The sequence below is a fragment of the Schistocerca americana genome, chromosome 1 (genome assembly GCF_021461395.2).
Source record: "Schistocerca americana isolate TAMUIC-IGC-003095 chromosome 1, iqSchAmer2.1, whole genome shotgun sequence".
Classification (NCBI taxonomy): domain Eukaryota; kingdom Metazoa; phylum Arthropoda; class Insecta; order Orthoptera; family Acrididae; genus Schistocerca; species Schistocerca americana.
Genome location: NC_060119.1, coordinates 887285754 through 887305321, shown reverse-complemented (window position 1 = coordinate 887305321; position 19568 = coordinate 887285754). Strand labels below are relative to the sequence as shown.

At 44.9% G+C, this 19568-nt stretch overlaps 1 protein-coding gene across 3 annotated transcripts in view; it reads left to right on the top strand.

Moving 5' to 3' along the window:
• LOC124614399 (transcriptional coactivator YAP1) overlaps positions 1-19568 on the top strand; it is a 353914-nt gene that overhangs the window by 233220 nt on the left and 101126 nt on the right. The window lies entirely within an intron of this gene.

The following is a 19568-nucleotide window of genomic DNA, read 5'->3' as shown; positions in this document are numbered from 1 at the left end:
ATCGTACACACATCAGTTTTGTGTAGTCAGTATTACGGCAGCGACGTCCTGTAATATAATATAGCACAGGAGTTTGAACCAGTATTAACTCAGTTAATTCTTCTTGTAAAAGGAAGAAGGAAATCGAAGAAAAGACAACCTACTTGTAATTAAGATGCGAGCCATTATGTTCACTAACTGGCACTACAAGGGGTTCTTCAGTACGTCGACAGACGTTTTACTCAGAAAACTTGCTCAGTTATGCACTGATCAGCCAGAACATTGTGACCACCGACCTATTATATCTATAAGCTTTCAGACCGTAGCAGCGTCATGGGGCGAGGGGGCGAGGAATGACTGCTCGTCACACACACACAAGTTGCATGTAGTATCAGTGAGCCTGCTGTCTGTGTGTCGAATGAGCAAGGCACACGGTCTGTCCGACCGAGGACAAATTGTGATTGACTGAAGGCTCGGCACAAGCATTCCGGAAACTACACGACTTTTCGGGTGTACAAGAAGTGCTATCGTGAGTGTCGTCAGCACGTGGCGGAACCAAGGTGAAACCAAGTCCAGATGTCGTGCGGTTGGGTGGCCACCCATCGTTACAGGTGTCGAACGTCGTATGTAGGCTGGGGAGACTGGTAAAACAGGACAGGTGGCGAACTGTGGTGGAACTAGCAATAGACTTTAATGCTTGGCAGAGTACAACTGTGTCTTTACACACAGTCCACCGAACACTCCTAACGATGGGCCTCCGAAACCGATGACACATGCATGTGCCCATGTTAACACCACGATATCGTCAACTGTGGGTACGTGACCGTCGGCGCTGGATGTTGGCACAGTGGCAGAGCGTTGCACGGTCTGATGAATCCCCATACCTTCTTCATCATGCCGAGGGGAGGGCGTGAATCCGTCGTCTTCCAGGTAACAGCTCCTCGACACTTGTACTGCAGGACGAAGACAAGCTGGCGGTGGCTCCATTATGCTCTGGGGAACATTCACTTGAGCATCCACGGATGTAGTGGAGCTCGTGCAAGGCATATGACGACCAAGTAGTATCGTACACTGGTTGGATGTCACGTACACCCCTTCACGACGATCACGTTTCCAACGGCAGTAGCATTTTTCAACAAGATAATGCGCCATTTCACAAGGCCAGGAGTCTGATGAAATGGTCGTGGAACACGCTTGGAGTTCTTGTCGAGGTGTTAACCCCGCCAACTAGCCAGATCTGAGCCCGATCTAATAAATTTTTAATGCGATTGAATGTGGCGTCAGAGCTCTTCGCCACCCTCCCCGGAATACACGGTAATTAGATGAGCTGTGAGTGCGGATGTGGTGTCAACTCCTTCCAGCGACCTACCAAGGCATAATTGCTTCCATGCCACGACGCGTCGCCGCTTTTACCCGTGCCAAAGGTGGACACATCTGCTATTAGGTAGGCGGTCATGAAGTTCTGGCTGATCGGTGTATATGAGTGCGTGATGTCTGTTCCTTCGGACGTGTCTGAAGGAACAGGTACTATGGATTCATATAATCGACTTGCCTCTACGGGTAATGAATCCATAGCCGCCAGTGCAGATGAACATTTACGTTCGACTTCCAGTGGAAATCTAAAATTAGCGAGCATGGAGTACACGGATGTGGCTGCAGATAAGTGGCGCTAGGAGTGAATGTGAGTTGGCCTGGCAACATACCGAGATAGTCGTGCATTTGACTACTAAACAGGACATCCCATGTACGAGTCCCAGTCCGAAACACATTTTTAGTCGTCGCCGATGACTCTGCATAAATTCCCGATGCAGCTGATATCATTCTTCCCTTCCCTTCACTCCCCCCCCCCCCCCTTCCCCCTTTCCACCTAAAATTTACGTGGTATAAGGTACGTATTGTCCCAGAAATCATTAAAAAAATGGTTCAAATGGCTCTGAGCACTATGGGACTCAACATCTGTGGTCATCAGTCCCCTAGAACTTAGAACTACTTAAACCTAACTAACCTAAGGACAACACACACATCCATGCCCGAGGCAGGATTCGAACCTGCGACCGTAGCGGTCACTCGGCTCCAGACTGACGCGCCTAGAACCGCACGGCCACACCGGCCGGCCCAGAAATCATAGTTGCTATGGCCTAAAATGTATCTTTCTCTTCAAGCTTCAGTTCCTTTATAGCAACGAATTTTCGTCAGGCATGTTACAAACTTGTACTTCGCGATAATTAGTGGTGCCCAAATGTCACTAAAAGCTCTTGGCGAACGTTTGGTCACGGTGGCCAGTATTTGGAGGTATTTCCAAGATGATGCACTATTTCGTTGTTGTAGATTCCTGTGAGTGACTTTATTCAGACAAATAAAAGTATTTATTTCTTTGAGAGATATCTATGAGCTGAGACCATATATTCATTACGTCTTTATTGGTAAGTTTCGACAAGTTCCCCTTCTGAATAGATTGGAGTAAGTTTTTTGCATACGACCGTATAAAGAATATTTAGTAGGGTAGAGGACAACTAGTGTGGCGCAGATTCTGGCGTGTAAGTGGAACCACCCACATAATCCACTGTTCTACTTTTGCATACCTAGGTATAAACATCTACGGCGACCGGCCAGAGTTGGCAAAGATGTATGGAGTTTCTGATGTTAAAGTTACTACGTACTAAATGTACATCAGATAAATTACATCACTGGCGATTGCCACTGCTTCATAATCTTCCGTGATTTCGTAGACAGACACATGCCAGGACGAAGGGGTGGACTGTTTGTGCATTGATCGCTGTCACACATGGCCACTCCGCTCGATGAATGTTTCAATGTTAAATCACGCCCGTTGGGTTTCACTGTGATCAATATTTGTGGGGGAGAGTTGCATAAGTTGTACCACTTTTGAGATTTATTGTAGTTAGTGTAAACAGTAAGTAATAAAATTATTTAAATAATGCCGTCTTCAACTGTAAGATGATGTTTTTGGTAACTGATTTAAGGACCGGAGATTCTGAGAAAAATAAGCACGTTACACTTAGTTTTCTAAACATGTGTATTTTTAGTAAACATCTGGTTTCCCAATTTGTACCAAAAGGTGCATTCATCGTACTACCCTCATAAATCATCTCTCTGAACTTTGAGATACTTACTAGACTAAGTCTAAGGAAATGTTACACAGTTATTATGTCACTTTATTTATTTAATCGTATGGCTGCTCAGGAATATTTGTTGAGATCAGACTACTGCATCGTCATTTGCAGTTTCACACGGACATGCGGGGGAATGATTGAGTAAAAGGCACAGAAACTTTAAATTTCCTACAGTAGGGTGGTGGAACGATATTGTGTAGTGAGGTTCTCTAAGAAATACTGCAGTCACACTGAAGTGACCTCCTGCCAATCCCCATCTTTTCAGCGCGGACCGCTGCGAGTCGAACAGGAAGAGGTGAATGAGGTTCTGGAAGATACAGGCAGGTGTATGGAGGCATGCCGGCTTCACTGCTGTGCCCAGCTGAGCTAGGTTTCTCGGTTGAAGAACCATGGGGCCAGGTCGTTTAAAGCGGGATAGTTTGGCGGCCATTGGAGTTCGTAAACTCAACCTAGTGCTCTAAGACCATAAACGCATCACTGGCACTGATAGGTGTGTGACACGTTGCATTCTCCTATTGGTAAACGTCATCATGCTGAGGAAAAACAAGCTGCATGTGGGGTTTTCATGGTTCCCAAGGACAGATGGATATTTCGTGTTGGTCCATTGTGCCTTCCAGAATGACCAAGTCACCCAGGGAATCTCACGAAAACATTCCCCCGACTAAAGCTCCTTCCACCAGCGTATATCCTTGCGATGGTAATTGCAGGGTGTTTGCTTTCAGACGTTTCACTCCGATGGAGCATAAAACTTGATTAATCTGCAAAGACAATCTGTCGCCACTTAGCGGACGTCCAGCTGTGTTATTTGTGTGCAAATTCCAGTTTTCGTTGCAGATGAACAGTAGTCAGCAAGTGTACATGAAGCAGGCGTCTGCTGGGGGACCCCATACGGAGCAACAGTCGCTGAACAGTCATTGAGGAGACACTGTTAGTAGTCCATTGGTTCATCTAGGCGGTCAGTGGCTCAACAGCTGCACGTCTATTCGCCCGTACCCATCCCCGCAGCCGTCATTCTCCCCCGTCATCTACGGCCCGTGAAGCACCACAGTTAACTCGGCAGCGGCTTTTGATAGTGCCGTTACGCCATGCACGGTATTCTTTAACCACGGCATCACGCAAACTTAGTCGTTTCAGAAATGTTTCCACCGTTGGCCAGAAAGCCAATGATCATTGCGTGTTGGGCGTCAGATAAATCGCTCCGTTTCCGCATTATAATGAGTGCACTGTCTTCCGCCTTCCACCGACAGGTTTTATGCAGACTCCACAGCTAGTGCTGCCGCACGTGTCTGTGAGTGATTATTGCACGTCGACGTCGAACATAGGCAGTGGTCACGTTAATGTGACTGGACCGTGTAATACTTTTACGTTACGGAAGAGCTGTCTGTCAGGATAGAGTTCGTCTGTTGTTGTTTAAATCATGTTTAAATCATGTTAAAATTACTTGGTGTTTAAATCATGTTAAAATTACTTGGTGGCGCAAAATAACTGTTACAAAGTTTCTGTCTACAACAACATAATATGGAATGATAGGTTCTTATCATATTCATGCTACAGCAAAAAACCTGAAATTTAATAGTCAAGTGCTTTCCTTTTGCAGCAACAACTGTGCAGAGTCATGAACTGAATTCCGTGATGAATTGCCGAAGATCATCACTTTCGACTACTCGGATATTTATGGAAATTGCTGTACGCGAAGGTACTGGGGTGTTTCAGGTACATCTTCGATGACTCTATCCTTTAGATAATCCCAAAAGAAATAATCATAAGGGTTGAGGTCGGGACTATAAGGGGGCCAGTTCACATAATGTCCAGCAGCTTGAAGCTTGAACGTGTAGCTGAACAGTACCCCAGTGGAGTCAGTTCTGTTGGTCGACGTTCTCGCGGAGATGGAAGCATGCCTCTCACTAAACCTGAGCCTTAACGACTGTTCCATTTTCAAAGGCCCCTGTCAAATCATTTGAAAAGAATATCACTGCTCCACATCATTGTCCATCGAAGATCGGCATTGTTGAATTTTGTAAGGGAAAATATTTAATTTCTGTTTCGTTATCCTCAGGAAAGACAGTCGTGACATTCTGAGTTGCTGTGCAGAACGTCTTTTGATATAGTGGTCTCCACGTTGAATGGAATTCGCACTCGTTCCACGTTCTCGAGGGTTTCAGCTGAGGTTGTTCGCCTTGAATGGCCCCTCCCTGAGTCATGTAGGGATCCAGTTTTTTCAAAACGTCCCATCAACTTGAAAAAAAGAGAGTGGAAATTTTACACAAAATGCGTATTAGAGGATGCTTAAAACTTGTCATCACTGTTGGACTTCCTATCAGTACTGTAATATCACGGAGAATGGTCATTCCGGATGGTGTTGCTGTTCTTGGATCAGATGTGCTGTTGAGTGCACTTCTCACCATAACAATATGCCCAGAATTTAAGTAAAACGTCTTTGCGATAAAGAAACGTAGTTGCAATGTTCGTGCTTCCATTCGGAAAAGTGAACTGAGACCATGTTAACGAGCTATATAATTTTCAGAGTTACAATACGACAGTATCACAACGAAACTCATTTACAACATACGATAAAGTCACAGTGGACAATCACTTTCTAATAGCTTTTTTACGCCACCATGTTCATGCACAGTTCTCAGAGTAGTCGACGATGAGTAATAAGTGTATTTTGAACGTTTATGTAATGTGATCAGCTTTGGCCTCCAGACGTTCTCTTACATCGAACCAGAGTTTTACGTGTACAATACATTTTGCACCATAGTTTACTTAATGATGTAGTAACAATATTATAACCAGTAATGGGAGTTGTAGTAGTAAAAAGGAATCCACGGAACTGTTTGACACATCTGCTAGAAATGAGACAAAATCAAATGACTCCAGTTGGGCTGAAGCAGGCGGCAGTGCTGAGGACACGGTGGTGCGTGCCGGGCGCGTTATTTTGGAGCGGCTTGGCGCGCCTGAGACTCCGCAGAGCTAGCGGGGCCGGCTTCCGGCAGCGCGGCCGCACCGGCTGCAGGCCGCGCGGCGTCGCTTCGCTGTCTCCTAAACAGAGATTTAACTGAACGTTCATTGGATCGGGGAGCGAGTTTGCAAAACAGTGCAAAGCACAGTTGAGAAGAGCGCCTTCCTCAGTCGATCTATGGAAAAACGAACCCTAAACTCTTCAGCGCTCTTTATTTCTGAAAATAAAATTGTAATGTTAACAATAGACATTCGTTTCTTTGATTAAAGGATTTTATCGATACATTGTGATAATTGCATGCCTTGCACCTCAATCAAGATAAGAATTAACCGTACTTATTTATAGGGTGGTAAAGCTGTCGTAAAGATTAAGGTTGGTTCGTACAGCGTAGTCCTTTATGAGCTTTGATTCTATTGGATATGGTTTACCCTTGTCTTTCTGAGACCTTCCACTAACTTATTCGGCCAGTTACAGACAGACGTAAGGCTTATCTCCGAACCACTGTGAAGTTTGGCATTCTTCACAAGCAGAGATCACTGCCAGAAGTGATAGAAGAGGTAACTGAAAAAATGGTAATGTCGACTGGGAATTTACCTCGGGACCTATGGGATATGCAGCCTTACGCTTACCCACTGAACGACCGAGCCAATTTATGTTCACAGTTACGTAGAAAGACAGTATGCGTAACTAAAATTAACATTTTATCTGTTTTCCTGTCAGTAATTTCTGCAGAATTAAAATTCAGTGATTACGGCCGCAGATTGCGTACAACTTTGACCAGTTAAAATCCTTTTTTTCGCTTTTCTCAAACGCTAATTTACAAAAGAAATAATAATAATAATAACAACAACAATAATAATAATAATAATAATAATAATGTCATGTCACGAGGCCCTCCGGTCGGGTAGACCGCTCGCCTGGTGCAAGTCTTTCGATTTGACGCCACTTCTGCGACTTACGCGTCAATGGGGATGAAATGATGATGATTAGGACAACACAACACCCAGTCCCTGAGCGGAGAAAATCTCCGGCCCAGCCGGGAATCGAACCCGAGCCCTTATGATTGACAGTCCGTCGCGCTGACCACTTTTTTTATCTCATTTTGTTCGTTTTCGTTCGTTGTATCTGTTCTAGACGGACGTCGAAAGACACCCGTTTCAGTTCGTTGTTGATCCATGAACTCAGTTTTTTTATTACAGAGGGCAGCTGGCCCTCTGACCGAACACGCTGAGCTACCGTGCCGGCTACCACTCAGCTACCGGGGGCGGACACAAAATAAATAGGAAATCGATCATTGGTTCAAGTCTTCTGATACAACCACGTAAATATTTCGTCCCAAGCCTAAATATCGATAAGCCATCGGTTTTGAGAAAGAAAACAAATAATACTAGGTGACCCGCGCAAATAATTTGCACCCTAAAAAATGGTTCAAATGGCTCTGAGCACTATGGGACTCAACATCTTAGGTCATAAGTCCCCTATAACTTAGAACTACTTAAACCTAACTAACCTAAGGACATCACACACACCCATGCCCGAGGCAGGATTCGAACCTGCGACCGTAGCAGTCCCGCGGTTCCGGACTGCAGCGCCAGAACCGCACGGCCACCGCGGCCGGCAATTTGCACCCTATCCTGATCGCACATATAGGTAATATAGCAATGGATAAATAAGTAAATAAAAGGTATTACATTTTGAATCGTCGGGACCAATATTAGTGTCGCTGTAAAAAATCGATATCATTGTATACAATAGCGTTAACTGAGAAGCATATAAAAAGCAGATATTGCCTTTATCAGATTAGCTTTAAACACAGGTAACACTGACAGTGCGAACTCGTGAAAAACCTACAGGTTCTGGCAAATACATTCCTGTCCTCCGAGTGGTCTGACCTTTTGCTTTATTAATGGCCATCGCCAAGGCTACTTTTACTGGACACTGTTTCCTTATCATTTTCGCGCAATACACAACGCTTGCTCAAAGAAAGTAACCAACTGCAATGCTCTCGTGCATAATAGTAAAATTAGATTGTCGATGGATGGCACTTTGTAAATTCTTTAAATCGCCGGGTATAACCGAAACTGCATGATCGGCCACGTATATGTAAAAAATCTAGACAGCTGAAACAGCTGTCCTTCATGTTTGTGAAGCTGATTGTCAGTAGATGGCGCCTTCTACACTGTTTTTTATAAAGTGTTTTCAAAATAAAGTTTTTACGAAAACAGTTACTTTAAACTATCTGTGTATTTTTCGTCATTAGCGGTGAACGAAATCTTGAAAACGATGTCTCAGTCATTAAATTTTAAGTAATATGGGAGACATAGCTTACCGATAAAAAAAGACACCGTTGAGAAGTAATACATACGACACAGGAAAATGACGTCACTGTTCTTATAACTACACAGCGTTACTTTATCAGCATTAGCTGTCCTGTTGTTCGTCTGTTGGTGATAGAATGGTAGCCATCCTGCCTTAGGATATTTGTCTTAAATACTCTGCTGTGTCAGACCCATTTCGGTAGAAGGTGTCGCTGTGTTCGTCTCGGTATTTCATTCTCAGTCATTACTCATTACCTAAATCACAAATTTTCTGTGTTTTCATCGCCCTTGTTTTGTCGAGCGTCTGCTACTTTATACACCGCAGCGTATACAAAAACTGCACTCAGTTTTTGACCGATATTTTGCATGCTCAGCAGACGTACGAGATTAGATTGAAATAACTGTAATATATCTTTCCAGTTCTATTGAACTACCTGATTTGTATTTTATTTTGAGGAAATTCCAAAGAAAAGCGGCGTGTTTCAATGCAGGGTCATTTAGTAAGCGAGAAAGCGTCACAGAGATAATCAACCAACTGCAGCGGCAGACGCTGTAAGGAAGACATTCTGCATCACTTTGTGGTTTATAGATAAAGTTCCAACAGCATACGTTGTAGAAGAGTCAACAAATATATTGCTCTCCTACTTACAATGCGCGAGAAGACCATGAAGATCAGGGATTCGAGCCCCAAACGGAGGCTTGCCGGCAATCGTTCTTTCCGCGAACTGTTCGCGACCGGAACGGGAAAGGGGGCAAATGATAGTGATACACAAGGTACTCTCTGTCACACACTGCGAGGTGCTTGCAGAGTGTAGATGTAGATGCAGATTGTTTTATTACTATTAAACAACTAGAGGAACAAAAAGAATGGCTCGTACCTATTTCTTCCGATACCAAGAGATGATTGAGGGACTAATAAGCGCGTAGTTGAGTCACTTTATATTTACAGTCATCACCATCATCATCTCCTCTTAAATTCTTCTCCGTAGGCCGCGGCTCCTAACGTGCAATTTGAAGATAGTGAATTTTGAAGTGCCTATTACAATGCCACAATAAAATCTCGATTAATCACTGTGACGATCGCGGAATCAGATTATAACCTTTGAAGCACCCTAATATTCACAAAATAATGGAGTAATTTCTTTCCATATATCTTCTGTTCAAATCGTAGCACGATTCAGAATAAGACTTCAGGTTATTTTCTGAAGACAAAGCACACGTGATCTTGACACTTTCACTATCTGGATGGCAGTATTTTATTGCGTACATATGTTGCCCGAGGCTCACTTTTAATTAAAGGAAATATCCATTCGTAGTACAACATTGAATATTAATACTAGAAGTTAAGCATTTTGGCGCCAAATCTGATACGGTACTCCCTTCCATGTGTCATCCCCAAGGACAGCTCAGCCTATTTTCATCGCTTTTCAACACTCCCTGACCATAGGGTACGACCATCTGTCACTTGCGTAGTGGGTAGCCTATATTTCCTACCTGCTCACTTAGCTACACCAGCGTATGTAGTTCGTGACGATATAATAAATCATTGCCCGCAGTGTACCATAGCCGTCTCAAGGTATCTGGCGTGCATCTTCTGCTCGCCAGCTCTCGTCTCTGCTACAAGTTCTTGGACATCATTCTTTTGACGTCTTTTACACTCATACAATTGAGAGCGTACTCCCTTATTGAATTCTTCTTTTCTTTACAGCAGCGGGCTCCAGTAGTTTGACATCCCTCGACCTTTCTCTTCTTGCAGTTGTCCATCTCTACCGACGCGACAACTTATTTAAACCCAAATGTTTCACTGCGTTACTGATTTATTTCAATCTCCTTTCCGTACTAATGTAATTTTTAGTTTGTAGTTTAAGGGTATATCAAAATACTTGCTTTTAAGTTTTACACGTCTTGGACAAAGAATTACGCATTAGGTATTTGATGAGTAACATGCGTTTGTTCTGCTGGAGGCTTGTATTAGAGAAGAAAAACTAGTGGATTTGAGTTAAGTCCAGATCTGCCACTTTAATTTAAAGTTTCTACCCAGCATCTCCCCGCACTTCTATTCGTTGCTGCGTGTAACTTTCGGGTATTCAGAGAACTTCCAGCTAGCCAGATTTTCTAGAGGGAAAAAAATGCTCTCGTGAGCTGAGAATAACTGACAACACTATTAAGGTAAATGTCTACGTAAAACCAAAGTCCAGCCGGGAACCGTAGCCACTTAGTTGGTAGCAGAGCTGGACTCGTGGGGACGCCACCAGCTGCCGCTTAGAGCGGGCGCACGCTATTACGAAAGAGATTGCATTTGTTGTTCGCTGCTTAGCCAGCCTGGGGTGGTGGGGATGGCGGCGGCGGCGCATGCGCATACTCGCGCCACGTTGCGAAACTTGTTTGCGGGCTGCGACTGCCAGCCCACGCCCTCCCTCGCGCCTCTCCTCAATTGTCTGCTTCGTTTTCTGATGCCCGTCCAGCGCAGGGGGGTGAATGCAATTACCTGAGGAAGAATGATGGTCTGTCCTACGTCCTATACCACACTGAGGTGACAAAGTCAAGTAGTAGTGATATGCACATATGCAAATCGCAGTAGTATCGTGTACACAAGGTGCAAAAGGGCAGTACATTGGCACAGCTGTCATCCGTACTCAAATGATTCATGTGGAAAGGTTTCCGACGTGATTATGGCCGCACGACGGGAAGTAACAGACTTTGTAAGCAGAATGGTAGTTGAAGCTAGACGCACGGGATATTCCATTACGGAAATCGTTAGGGATTTCAGTATTCTGAGATCCACAGTGTCAAGAGTCAGAGTCAAGAGTGTACCGAGAATACCAAATTTCAGGCAATATCTCTCACCACGGGCAACACAATAGTCGACGACCTTCACTTCACGAACGAGAGCAGCAGCGTTTGCGTAGAGTTGTCAGTGCTAACACACAAGCAACACTGCGTGAAATAACCGCAGAAATCAATGTGGGATGTACGATGAACGTATCCGTTAGAACAGCGCGGCGAAATGTGGTGTTAATACTCTGTAGCAGCAGACGACTGACGCGAATGTCTTCGCTAACAGCACGACATCGCCTGCAGCTCGTCTTCTGGGCTCGTAACCATGTCGATTAGACCCTGGAGGACTGCAAAATCCAGCCCTAGTCAGATTTCAGTTGGTAAGAGCTGATAGTGGGGTTAGAGTGTGGCGCAGACCTCACGAAGCCATGGACCAAAGTTGTCAACAAGGCATTGTGCAGGCTGGTCGTGGCTCCATAATGGTGTGGGGGCGATGTGTTCACATGGAATGGAATTGATACCCTGGTTCAACAGAACCCATCATTGCCAAAAAATGGTTATGATCGGCTACTTGGAGACCATTTGTGACTATTCATGCGCTTCATGTTCCCAAAGAATGATGTCACGTCAGTGGACCACAATTATTCGCGACTGGTTCCAAGCGAAGTTTGAGCGAATGATTTAGCCACCTAGATGGCCTGGCATGAATCCCATCGAACATTTTTGGGACATAATCAAGAGGCCTGTTCGTGCATCGTTAACACTTTCACAATTATAGACAGTTATAGAGTCAACATGGCTCAGTATTTCTGCAGGGGTCGTCCAATAACTTGGTGAGACTATGCAACGTCGAGTTGCTGCACTGTGCCGGGCAAAAGGAGGTCCGACACAAAATAGCAGGTATCCCATGACTTTTGTCACATCAGTGTATTTTATTTATTTATTTATTTATTTTGTTTACACTGGTGTCCAAAGTTAAAGCAACAAATCATTATTTCCCCGTCCTGTGTTTAATTTACGATATAATCTTACAAAACTGTCAACCAGATGTCCGTATGATCTTGTTCTGCAATGAAAATTGCATTCGCCGGCCGGTGTGGTCGTGCGGTTCTAGGCGCTTCAGTCTGGAACCGCGTGACCGCTAAGGTCGCAGGTTCGAATCCTGCCTCCGGCATAGATGTGTGTGATGTCCTTAGGTTAGTTAGATTTAAGTAGTTCTTAGTTCTAGGGGACTGATGACCACAGATGCTAAGTCCCATAGTGCTCAGAGCCATTTGGACCATTTTTGAAAATTGCATTCCGGTCAACGGACAACCATGCCAACGATGATGTCAGGGCACCTATGAAACGAGTTAGTGTTTGCCGGGAAGCCCTAAATCCACAATCGCTGTATACACAGTCACAGACGGTGGAGTATGGCACAGAAAAGATGCCTATCAGACTCTCTGTGAGGGAAGCCCATAGAAAGAAGGGAAGCAGGACAGTCGTAAACTGATGTGGTCCGATGGCTTAGTGTGAACGAAACCAAGGCAGGGCCGACTACGTGTGAGTTCAGAAAGAGAGAACCTTTATTTGGCTGTAAGGGCACGACAGTACCGCCTAAGTACTGCAAAACAATTGACATTTGAGCTCGCAGCATCCACTGGACGTGTTTTATCGAGGCAAACGGTGTGCAGAAGGCTTCGGAGGGGTGGCCTTTGTTGTCGGAGACCTGTTGTATGTCTACTTCTGACGCGTCTTCATAAAAGGGAACGTCTAGAGTGGAGTCATCAACACGCTACGTTGGCGGTCGAACAGTAGGCCGATCTTGTTTTTCATGGATTAGCCTCGATTTAGTCCGAAGAGTGATTCGCGATGGATTCGCATCTGGAGGGAACGTGGAACACGATTTCAGAATGCAAACATTGTGGAATGAGACCGGTATCGAGGAGGATCCCTAATGTTGTGGGCAGGGATTATGTTCGCCACGTGAACACCTCTTCATGAAATTGTATGGATGAAACAACAAGGTTTAACTGCTGTCACGTATCTTGGGACCTCATTTGCGATTGTTGCGAGGTGCTGTGGCCCAGACTGCGTATTGATGGATGATAATGCTCAGCCTTATACAGCACGAGTGTTTGGTGTTTTCTTGGAAACTGAAGATATTGCACGCATGGCGTGGCCTGCTCGCTCTCCAGATTTGAATCCCATAGAGCGTGTCCGGGATGCACTAGGCAGATGACTTGCATCACATCATCATCATCATCGTCTACAAACCACTCTCCAACACTGCGAGCAGCTCTGCAGGAGCAGGGCGTTGTTGCCTCAACGTGAGGCTGATGACATTCGCAGCCTGTCCCGTCGTTGTCAGACCTCTGTTGCTGCCAAAGGGGTCCCACCATACAGTGAGCAGATTAACCACTTGTTGAAATGTGTGTGCAAATGCGTTAAGTTGAAAAAAAAATGTATATCGTTATGCATGCTGCAGTTGTTTACGTTCTAAAGTTTCTACATTGTTTCTAATTTACTGTTACCTGTTTATGGCGTTTTGTGGCAAAATAAAAGCAACCTTACAAAATTTCCGTCTATTGCTTTAATTCTGGGCACCAGTGTATTTACTTATCATGCTGGCTTCCGCGATGTGTTCTCCTGAGCCTGCCTCTTCATCTCAGAGTGGCACTTAGGTCCAACGTACTCGACTGCTTGTTGGATATATTCGAATGTCTATTTTCCAGAACGGATTATGCCCACTACGGCTCCCTATTTTGTCATGGATATCATCCCACGATGCCCTTAGATAAGTTTTCTACACTTTAGTTTCCCCACGGAAAATTACATTTCTTACATTAACTTTCTACTTAATTTTTAGTATCCGACTATAACTCCACATCTCAAATCCTCCGATTCTCTTCTTGCCCGGTTGCTCCGTGCTGCAGGTATATATCCTCGTTTTAGTCCACGGAACACATAGTGTTAACTAACAACACAGAATCTTCAATTTTTTTTTATTGAGGTGGAAGAAGGTAAACAACAGCACAAGTACATGAATTTATCCTGAAGTGAAACTGACTGGTCATTTTTATCTTGTACTGTGGCTTACCTAAGACAGTAAGACGCAGACGTTATCACTGGTCAGTCTATAGGATGTTACAGAAAGTCTCGATGGGAATACACTCAATTGCAAGTGCATGTTACAAGATTATGTAAGTTTTTGTATATCGTGAAGCAACGGAAGTTGCGATACAAGCGGGAAATGCCGTTTCTGCTTGTTTGTGAAAAGTGACTGTGGTCATAATGCGACTCACACGAAGGGAATTGCGTACTTAATCAGCCTTCTGTAACTAAATAGCTGGAATGAGTTGGGTGGTCTCCGACTCTTATTGTGTGGTGGACACTCGGAAATAAAATGAATATCGTGTGGCTAGGACCTCCCGTCGGGTAGTCCGGTCGCCTGGTGCAAGTCTTTTTAGGTGATGTCCCTTCGGCGACCTTCGTGTCGATGGGGATGATATGATGATGAAGACAACACAACACCCAGTCCCTGAGCGGAGAAAATCTCCGACCCAGCCGGAATCGAACCCAGGCCCCTTTGCACGGCATTCTGTCGCGCTGACCACTCAGCTATCGAGGCGGCCACTCGGAAATGTTGCCGACATGGAAAAGCATCGTTATGATGGACTTTTAACTTTGGGAACAACCATTTGTGTGATCCACAGCGCTGGAAGAGATCTCCAGTTCATTGACGTTATCTCAAAAATGTTTTAAATGCAATTTGAGACTATTGTGTTGAGACGTTTGCTTGATTATCAACAATAGTGGCGCGGATGAACGGTTACCCATTGATTACTGTAGTTAGACATTTTTAACCACTCAAATTTCTTGTCTTGTCATGAGTCTGCTTCATTTTCATTTGTGACCATTCGCATGGTAAACATGAAATAATATACAGTGGGCCCTTTACGCCAGTAGGGAGACCACTAACTTGTCGACCTCGAACGTCAGTGAAGAACGCAAACCGCGACTAGATACATGCGATAATCTGTTTGTTAGAAACAAGAACAGAAGTTGAAACTTTTTGGCAGTGGTGTTGCTGCAAATAATATTATCAATAGATCTTATCGAGCCTCCTATCCGTTTAAAAAATGTGACTACCCGCAGGAAAGTTGTCGCTAGGTATAAGTTGCCAAAAAAAGAAACCTACTGATCCTGCAAAAAAGTTAGCGTGAGCTACTATAGATTTCCACACAGAAGTGCATGGATGACAAAGATCTGTTGGCACTTATCACTTCCTATGTGACGGTGTATGTCTCGTGTCTCCGTTAGTTGCAGACAAGACTTCAACGACAGTTAATTTTATGACTGCTTTTGCAACGCTGAAGTAAGTTAGAAGGGTTAAAAGACTTCCTCAGTTACTTAGGAAAGGTGAGGGGTACGTAGAAGGTTTTATCAAAATACAAAGTGTTCTGAGTTCCAAAGTTGCTCTCCTAAATTGAACAGAGTTCTTTGCAGAGTGCTTGCTGTTGCATAGCACTTAGTTCTGTCGTTTAGAGTCTGTCCTGCTGCACTCCGGGCGTCTTGGTACACCTTCCGTCTCTGTCCTGCGATGGCTGCTAACGGCTGATCATTTTCTACGATCACTTGTTTATACTAAGCCATATACTGTCGTATTGTTTCATTTTCCACTATTGCTTTCTTAACATCTAGTAAATTCCAACCTCGGTTAGAGTGATTCTCAAACTCGAGTCCTCACTACACGTTCTGTGTCGTCTCGATTGCCTCCCTGGCATTGCATACATTTTATCGCACAGCAGGGGTGACTGCTGCGAGCGAAACAGTTTCCCCTTTGTGTGTTGACACTATAATGTTGGCTAGTCTGCTTTCTGCCAGTCCTATGTACTATGCGACTTTGCGAGCGTTCGCTCACACTTGGAAGAATTTACAGACGTGACTCTTAACGTCTACCTCTGTATATTAGAAAAATGTATGTATGTATGTATGTTCGTTCCACATCTGCTCCTAAACCTATTAGAAAAATGTAAGTATGTATGTATACAGGGTGTTACAAAAAGGTACGGCCAAACTTCCCGGAAACATTCCTCACACACAAAGAAAGAAAATATGTTATGTGGACATGCGTCCGGAAACGCTTACTTTCCATATTAGAGCTCATTTTATTACTTCTCTTCAAATCACATTAATCATGGAATGGAAACACACAGCAACAGAACGTACCAGCGTGACTTCAAACACTTTGTTACAGGAAATGTTCAAAATGTCCTCCGTTAGCGAGGATACGTGCACCCACCCTCCGTCGCATGGAATCCCTGATGCGCTGATGCAGCCCTGGAGAACAGCGTATTGTATCACAGCCGTCCACAACACGGGCACGAAGAGTCTCTACATTTGGTACCGGGGTTGCGTTGAAATGCCCCCATAAATGAAAGTCAAGAGGGTTGAGGTTAGGAGAGCGTGGAGGCCATGGAATTGGCCCGCCTCTATCAATCCATTGGTCACCGAATCTGTTGTAGAGAAACGTACGAACACTTCGACTGAAATGTGCAAGAGCTCCATCGTGCATGAACCACATGTTGTGTCGTACTTGTAAAGGCACATGTTCTAGCAGCACAGGTAGAGTATCCCGTATGAAATCATGATAACGTGCTCCATTGAGCGTAGGTGGAAGAATATACTGACGAAACTAAAATGAGCTCTAACATGGAAATTAAGCGTTTCCGGACACATGTCCACATAACATCTTTTCTTTATTTGTGTGTGAGGAATGTTTCCTGAAACTTTGGCCGTACCTTTTTGTAACACCCTGTATATGTATACATGTATATTCGTTCCACCTCTCCTCCTAAACTTCGATTTCAGCCAAACTTTCCATGCACATCTCGAAAACGCGTTGTGGGAGGTAAGAACACCTATCTTCCATGGATGCGTGGGAGAGGGCGAAAAAATGATATTCCTTACTGTGAAGTACGCAGAAAACCGCCAGTCCAGTTGATTTCCTGCAGGACTGGTGTGTTGTGTGGGTAGTATCGGAACGCGTTGCAGGCAGCACGCATACGGACAGTCACGGCCTTGCAGAGAGAGAGAGAGAGAGAGAGAGAGAGAGAGAGAGAGAGAGAGAGAGGGGGGGGGGGTGAGATGGCCAGGAGGAGGAGATGGACTAATAGAAAATGGGAATAAATAAATCCTAGGCAATACAGAGTACCTCAGCTAGTACATTAACAAAATTTGGTAGGAGTGATATATCCACACGGTAGTCAATGGGTGAATTGCTGAGTGTATGCTGCCTGGGAAGAAGTATCTTTCATCAAGAACAACAAAATCCGAGCGACAAAAATAAATGAAATGTTCACTTAATTGATCAAAATGAACTGGGTCCTTGGTATACTGCTGTGAATGGCTTCACATTATTCAGTAACAACAGTGCCACCACTTATATTAAAAGCTTTTCTCTCAGATTTGTGTATAATATGTCTAGTTAATAGAGCAATATCTGTTTTATTACTTTTCGTGAAGTCCTTTGTAGTATCATTTTCGAAAAATTCAGTTTCTCCGTTCATTTACATTGACCTTGTGTGCAACCTACTTCACTGTTTGAACTAGAAGTTCCACTGATGGTCGACCAGATCAAAATTGAATGAGCAATTGCTGTGAGGATATAGAATAAAACATATCCGTTATCTTCCTCTAATATTTGAAAGAATTTCACCTGTCGTTCAGTTCTTCACGTAGATGATGAACTGCTTCTATTCTGTTTCGTTTACCTGCTCCAGGGTTTATCCAGTACAGTTTTCGCGTCCGCTAGATTCTTTGATTCGTGATGGATTTTCTAGGATGTAGAAGTCATGACTTGCTAGTCGAGACGTGCCATAGCATACCTTATCATGTCATAACATGACTGGCTCTACACTGATCAGCCAGAACATCACGACCACTTAGCTAACGGCCGGCATGTCCACCTTCGGCACGGATATCAGTGACGACGCGGTCGTGGTATGGAAGCAATGATGCCTTGGTAGGCCGCTGGAGGGAGTTGGCACCACATCAGCACACACAAGTCACCTAAGTCCCGTAAATTCCGGGGGACAGAGGACTGTGAGCTCTTTGCCAAATTCAGTCACGTCCCGTAGATGTGTTCATTCGGGTTCAGACCTGGAGCTCGCTGCTGTGTTTCTCGAAGCACCCTATCACACTCCTGATCTTGTGACATGGCGCATTATCTTGCTGAAAAATGCTACTGCCGTTGGGAAACATGATTCTCATGAAGGGGCGTCGTGGTCAGTAACCAGTGTGCGATACTCCTTGGCCGTCATGGTGCCTTGCACGAGCTCCAGTAGACCCATGGATGCCCACGTGAATGTTTCCCAGAACGTAATGGAGCCGCCGCCAGTTTGTCACCGTCCTGCAGTACAGGTGTCAAGCAGTTGTTCCCCTGGAAGACGACGGATTCGAGCCGTCCCATCGGCATGATGAAGAAAGTATCGGGATTCATCAAGCCATGCAACGCTCTGCCACTCCGCGAACATCCATTGCCGATGGTCACATGCCCATTTCAGTCGTAGTTGCCCATGTCGTGGTGTTAACATTGGCGCATGCACGGGTCGTCGGCTGCGGAGGCTCATAGTTAGGAGTGTTCGGTGGACTGTGTGTTCAGACACACTTTTACTCTGCCCAGCATCAAAGTCTGATGTTAGTTCCGCCACAGTTCGCTCCTGTCATGTTTTACCAATCACCCTAGTCTGTGACGTCCGACATCTGTAATGAGGGACTGCCGCCCAATTCCACGACGTCTGGACGTGATTTCACCTTGGTTTCGCCATGTGCTGAAGACACTCTCCAAAGCACTCCTCGAACAACCGATAAGTCTGCAGTTTCCGAAATGCTCGTGCCGAGCCTCCGGGCCATCACGGTGCTTCCTCGGTCAAACTCAGATAGATCGCGCCTTCTCCATTTCACACACGGACAGCACACTCACTGATATTACATGCACTGTTCCTGTATCTGATTAGCACTCATTCCTCGCCAGATGACACTGCTATCGCCTGGAAGGGTTTATACCTATAGTAGGGCTTCTGGAGATAGGCATCTCCGAAGCTGACCTGCGTTCTGTCTTACACCGCAGAGTTTTCCGGCTTTGGGAGACGGAATGGCATAACAGCACGCACAACAAACTGCGTGTCATTAAGGAGACTAAGAGTGTGTGGAAGTCTTCCATGCAGGCCTCTCGCAGGGAATCAGTTGTCCTCTGCCGGCTCCGCATTGGCCATACGTGGCTGCATGGCTACCTACCCCGTCGTGAGGACCCACCTCAGTGTCGCTGTGGCTCCCAAATGACAGTCGTCCACCCCTTGCTGGACTGCCCACTTTTAGCCGCTCTGAGGCAGACTTTCAACTTTCCCAGCA